Source organism: Lolium rigidum, chromosome 3 (genome assembly GCF_022539505.1).
Source record: "Lolium rigidum isolate FL_2022 chromosome 3, APGP_CSIRO_Lrig_0.1, whole genome shotgun sequence".
NCBI lineage: Eukaryota > Viridiplantae > Streptophyta > Magnoliopsida > Poales > Poaceae > Lolium > Lolium rigidum.
The window spans coordinates 155,602,881-155,610,046 of NC_061510.1; positions in this window are offsets into that span (position 1 = coordinate 155,602,881).

The window sequence follows — 7,166 nt, forward strand, 5'->3', positions numbered from 1 at the left end:
CCCCTGCCGCCTTGGAATCGTTGAGGATGCTGCTGCCTCATGGGTCCCGCATGTCATCCTCTCAGAACGGTAAATGTTTATTTTCTTGGATTTTGTTGACCAAACGATTTTTGGCTTATTTTTTGTTTCGATCACCTGCAGCCTTTAAAACGTTGAGGACGCCGCTGGCTCACGGGTCCCACATGTCAACCTCTATGAACAATAAACGCTGAGGATGCTGCTGCCTCGTGGGTCCCGCATGTCATCCTCTCAGAACGAAAATGTTTCTTTTCTTGGATTTTTTACCAACAGATTTTTGGTTTATTTTTTCTTTCCATCCCCTGCTGCCTTTAAAACGTTGATGACGCTGTTGGCTCATGGGTCCCCGATGTCAGCCTCCCCGTACAAGAAACATATGATACCTTGATTATTTTGCAGACAATAAACAATGTATTGCACTCTGAGCTATTTCAAACGGATAATTAAATCTTTATTTTTACATAAACAAACTTATATGTTGAATCTCCTTGTTTTTTGTCTTTGCGAAGCATAGGACTTTCCTGTTTTTTAGAAAATTCGGAACTTTCCTGTTTTGGAGTGGGCTGAAATTGTACGAGTCAAAAGGCCAAGCAGGATAGTTCGAAAGCCCAGATGTCCAGATGCAGCCCAATTGAAATCTTTCTTCTTGGATTTTTTCACCCCCGATTTACGGCTACTTCATTTTTCTTTTGGTTCACGTGCCGCCTTGGAAACGTTGAGACCGCTGCTGCAAAATGGGACCCGCATGTCATCCTCTACGTACAATAAAATTTCTTTTCTTGGATTATTTTTGGCTCCTGATATTTGGTCACTTGCCTTTTTCTTTCGATCCTGTGCAGCCTCTCAAACGGTGAGACCGCTGCTGCTAATTGGGACCCGCATGTCATCCTCTATGTACAATCAAGTTTCTTTTCTTGAATTATTTTTGGCTCTTGATATTTGGTCACTTGCCTTTTTCTTTCGATCTCATGCCACGTTTGAAACGTTGAGGAACCTGCTGCTAAATGGGACCCGCATGTCATCCTCTATGTACTATAAAACTTTCTTTTCTTGGATTATTTTTGGCACCTCATATTTGGTACTTTACTTTTTCTTTCGATCCCCTGCTGCCTCTCAAACGGTGATACCGCTGCTGCTAAATGGGACCCGCATGTCATCCTCTATGTACTATAAAACTTTCTTTTCTTGGATTATTTTTGGCTCCTGATATTTGGTCACTTGCGTTTTTTTCTTTCGATCTCATGCCACGTTTGAAACTTTGAGGAACCTGCTGGCTCATGGGACCCGCATGTCATCCTCTATGTGCTATAAAAGTTTATTTTCTATGGTTTTTTTTCACTCTCTGATTTTTGTCTATTTCCTTTTTTCTTTTGATGCCCTGCCGCCTTGGAAACGTTGAGTAAGCTGCTTACACATGGGACCCGCATGTCATCCTCTATGTACAATCAAGTTTCTTTTCTTGAATTATTTTTGGCTCCCGATATTTCGTCACTTGCCTTTTTCTTTCGATCTCATGCCACGTTTGAAACGTTGAGGAACCTCGTCGGCTCATGGGACCCGCATGTCATCCTCTATGTGCTATAAAAGTTTGTTTTCTTGGATTTTTTTTCACCCTCCGATTTTTGGCTATTTGCCTTTTACTTTTGATCCCTCGGCCCCTTTGAAACGTTGAGTAAGCTGCTGGCACATGGGACCCGCATGTCAACCTCTATGTCCATCAACTTTCTTTTCTTGGATTTTTTTGACCCCCTAATTTCTAGCTACTTTCTTTTTCTTTTGATCTCAAGCCGCATTTCAAACATTGAGACCGCTGCTGCAAAATGGGACCCGCATGTCATCCTCTATGTACAATAAATCTTGGATTATTTTTGGCACCTCATATTTGGTCACTTGCGTTTTTTTCTTTTGATCTCATGCCGCCTTTGAAACGTTGAGTAAGCTGCTGGCTCATGGGTCCCCCATGTCATCCTCTACGAACAATAAAAGTTTCCTTTCTTGGAGTTATTTTTGACCCCTAATTTCTGGCTATTTGCCTTTTTCTTTTGATCCCTGCCCCCTTTGAAACGATGAGGACGCTGTTGGCAGGTCGGTCCCACATGTCATCCTCTATGAACAATAAAAGTTTCCTTTGGTGGATTTATTTTTTACCCCTAATTAATTTCTGGCTATTTCCTTTTTTTCTTTTGATCCCTGCCGCCTTGGAAACGTTAGGATGCTGCTGCCTCATGGGTCCCGCATGTCATCCTCTCAGAACGATAAATGTTTTCTTTTCTTGGATTTTTTTACCAACTGATTTTTAGTTTTTTATTTTATTTTCGATCCCCTGCCGCCTTTGAAACGTTGACGACGCTGCTGGCTCATGGGTCCCCGATGTCAGCCTCCACGTACAAGAAACATGTGATATCTTGATTATTTTCCAGACAATAAACAGTGTATTTCGCTCTGAGCTATTGCAAACGGATAAATTAAATCTTCATTTTTACATAAACAAACTTATATGTTGAGTGTCCTCGTTTTTTGTTTTTGCGAAGCATAGGACTTTCCTGTTTTTTTTTTTGAGAAAAAACCGAACTTTCCTGTTTTGGAGTGGGCTGAAATTGTACGAGTCAAAAGGCCCAGCAGGATAGTTCGAAGGCCCAGATGTCCAGATGCAGCCCAATTGAAATCTTTCTTTTCTTGGATTTTTTTCACCCCCTAATTTCTGGCTACTTCATTTTTCTTTTGGTCCTGTGCAAAATGGGTCCCACATGTCATCCTCTATGTACAGTAAATTTCTTTTCTTGGATTATTTTCGGGTACTGATATTTGGTCACCTGCCTTTTTCTTTCGATCTCATGCCGCCTTTGATACGTTGAGGAAGCTGCTGGCGCTTGGGTCCCGCATGTCATCCTCTATGAACAATAAAAGTTTCCTTTCTTGGAGTTATTTTTGACCCCTAATTTCTGGCTACTTCCTTTTTCTTTTGATCCCCTGCCGCCTTTGAAACGTTGAAAACTTTCTTTTCTTTGATTATTTTTGGCACCTCATATTTGGTCACTTGCCTTTTTCTTTCGATCCCCTGCCGCCTCTCAAACGGTGATACAACTGCTGCAAAATGGGACCCGCATGTCATCCTCTATGTACTATAAAACTTTCTTTTCTTGGATTTTTTTGGCCCCTGATATTTGGTCACTTTCCTTTTTTTCTTGCGACCTCCTGCCGCATCTCAAACGGTGATACCGCTGCTGCTAAATGGGACCCGCATGTCATCCTCTATGTACAATAAAGTTTCTTTTCTTGGATTATTTTTGGCTCCTGATATTTGGTCACTTGCCTTTTTCTTTCGATCCCATGCCGCCTTTGAAACGTTGAGGAAGCTGCTGGCTCATGGGACCCGCATGTCATCCTCCATGTACAATAAAGTTTCTTTTCTTGGATTATTTTTGGCTCCTGATATTTGGTCACTTGCCTTTTTCTTTCGATCCCATGCCGCCTTTGAAATGTTGAGGAAGCTGCTGGCTCATGGGTCCCTGATGGCGTGTATTTCACACGTTCGTTGGGCAACCCCAAGAGGAAGGTATGATGCGCACAGCAGCAAGTTTTCCCTCAGAAAGAAACCAAGGTTTATCGAACCAGGAGGAGCCAAGAAGCACGTTGAAGGTTGATGGCGGCGGGATGTAGTGGGGCGCAACACCAGGGATTCCGGCGCCAACGTGGAACCTGCACAACACAACCAAACTACTTTGCCCCAACGAAACAGTGAGGTTGTCAATCTCACCGGCTTGCTGTAACAAAGGATTAACCGTATTGTGTGGAAGATGATTGTTTGCGAGAAAACGAGTAGAACAAGTATTGCGAGTAGATTGTATTTCAGTAAAGAGAATTGGACCGGGGTCCACAGTTCACTAGAGGTGTCTCTCCCATAAGACGAACAACATGTTGGGTGAACAAATTACAGTTGGGCAATTGACAAATAAAGAGAGCATGACAATGCACATACATATCATGATGAGTATAGTGAGATTTAATTGGGCATTACGACAAAGTACATAGACCGCCATCCAACCGCATCTATGCCTAAAAAGTCCACCTTCGAGTTATCATCCGAACCCCCTCCAGTATTAAGTTGCAAGCAACAGACAATTGCATTAAGTATGGTGTGTAATGTAATCAACAACTACATCCTTAGACATAGCATCAATGTTTTATCCCTAGTGGCAACAGCACAACACAACCTTAGAACTTTCTGTCACTGTCCCAGGTGTCAATGCGAGCATGAACCCACTATCGAGCATAAGTACTCCCTCTTGGAGTTACAAGCATCTACTTGGCCAGAGCATCTACTAGTAACGGAGAGCATGCAAGATCATAAACAACACATAAGCATAACTTTGATAATCAACATAACAAGTATTCTCTATTCATCGGATCCCAACAAACGCAACATATAGAATTACATATAGATGATCTTGATCATGATAGGCAGCTCACAAGATCCGACAATGATAGCACAATGGGGAGAAGACAACCATCTAGCTACTGCTATGGACCCATAGTCCAGGGGTAGACTACTCACACATCACACCGGAGGCGACCATGGCGGCGTAGAGTCCTCCGGGAGATGATTCCCCTCTCCGGCAGGGTGCCGGAGGCGATCTCCTGGATCCCCTGAGATGGGATCGGCGGCGACGGCGTCTCAGTAATGTTTTCCGTATCGTGGCTCTCGGTGCGGGGGTTTCGTCACGGAGGCTATTTGTAGGCGGAAGGGCAAGTCGAGAGGCGGCACGGGGGCCCACACCACAGGGCCGCGCGGCCAAGGGGGCCGCGCCGCCCTAGGGTTTGGCCACCCCGTGGCCCCTCTTCGTCTCGTCTTCGGTCTTCCGGAAGCTTCGTGAGAAAATAGGCCTCCGGGCTTTTATTTCGTCCAATTCCGAGAATATTTCTTTACTAGGATTTCTGAAACCAAAAACAGCAGAAAACGAGCAATCGGCACTTCGGCATCTTGTTAATAGGTTAGTTCCAGAAAATGCACGAATATGATATAAAGTGTGCATAAAACATGTAGATAACATCAATAATGTGGCATGGAACACAAGAAATTATCGATACGTTGGAGACGTATCAGCATCCCCAAGCTTAGTTCTCGCTCGTCCCGAGCAGGTAAAACGATAACAAAGATAATTTCTGGAGTGACATGCCATCATAATCTTGATCATACTATTTGTAAAGCATATGTAGTGAGTGCAGCGATCAAAACAATGTGTATGACATGAGTAAACAAGTGAATCATAAAGCAAAGACTTTTCATGAATAGCACTTCAAGACAAGCATCAATAAGTCTTGCATAAGAGTTAACTCATAAAGCAATAATTCAAAGTAAAGGTATTGAAGCAACACAAAAGAAGATTAAGTTTCAGCGGTTGCTTTCAACTTGTAACATGTATATCTCATGGATATTGTCAACATAGAGTAATATAATAAGTGCAATAAGCGAATATGTAGGAATCAATGCACAGTTCACACAAGTGTTTGCTTCTTGAGGTGGAGAGAAATAGGTGAACTGACTCAACATTGAAAGTAAAAGAATGGTCCTCATAGAGGAAAAGCATCGATTGCTATATTTGTGCTAGAGCTTTGATTTTGAAAACATGAAACAATTTTGTCAACGGTAGTAATAAAGCATATGCATCATGTAAATTATATCTTATAAGTTGCAAGCCTCATGCATAGTGTACTAATAGTGCCCGCACCTTGTCCTAATTAGCTTGGACTACCTGGATTATCACCGCAATACATATGCTTTAACCAAGTATCACAAAGGGGTACCTCTATGCCGCCTGTACAAAGGTCTAAGGAGAAAGCTCGCATTTGGATTTCTCGCTTTTGATTATTCTCAACTTAGACATCCATACCGGGACAACATAGACAACAGATAATGGACTCCTCTTTTAATGCTTTAAGCATTCAACAACAATTAATTCTTTTCTCATTAGAGATTTGAGGATGTTTGTCCAAAACTGAAACTTCCACCATGGAACATGGCTTTAGTTAGCGGCCCAATGTTCTTCTCTCACAATATGCATGCTCAAACCATTCAACTCAGTGTAGATCGCCCTTACTTCCGACAAGACGAACATGCATAGCAACTCACATGAAATTCAACAATGAGTTGATGGCGTTCCCAAGTAAACATGGTTATCGCACAACAAGCAACTTAATAAGAGATAAAGTGCATAATTACATATTCAATACCACAATAGTTTTTAAGCTATTTGTCCCATGAGCTATATATTGCAAAGGTGAATGATGGAATTTTAAAGGTAGCACTCAAGCAATTTACTTTGGAATGGCTGGAAAATACCATGTAGTAGGTAGGTATGGTGGACACAAATGGCATAGTGGTTGGCTCAAGTATTTTGGATGCATGAGAAGTATTCCCTCTCGATACAAGGTTTAGGCTAGCAAGGCTTGTTAGAAACAAACACAAGGATGAATCGGTGCAGCAAAACTCACATAAAAGACATATTGAAAACATTATAAAACTCTACACCGTCTTCCTTGTTGTTCAAACTCAATACTAGAAATTATCTAGACCTTAGAGAAACCAATTATGCAAACCAAATTTTAGCATGCTCTATGTATTTCTTCATTAATGGGTGCAAAGCATATGATGCAAGAGCTTAAACATGAGCACAACAATTGCCAAGTATCACATTACCCAAGACATTTATAGCAATTACTACATGTATCATTTTCCAATTCCAACCATATAACAATTTAACGAAGGAGAAACTTCGCCATGAATACTATGAGTAGAAACCAAGGACATATTTGTCCATATGCTACAGCGGAGCGTGTATCTCTCCCACAAAGTGAATGCTAGGATCCATTTTATTCAAACAAAACAAAAACAAAAACAAACCGACGCTCCAAGAAAAAGCACATAAGATGTGATGGAATAAAAATATAGTTTCAGGGGAGGAACCTGATAATGTTGTCGATGAAGAAGGGGATGCCTTGGGCATCCCCAAGCTTAGACGCTTGAGTCTTCTTGATATATGCAGGGGTGAACCACCGGGTGCATCCCCAAGCTTAGAGCTTTCACTCTCCTTGATCATGTTGCATCATACTCCTCTCTTGATCCTTGAAAACTTCCTCCACACCAAACT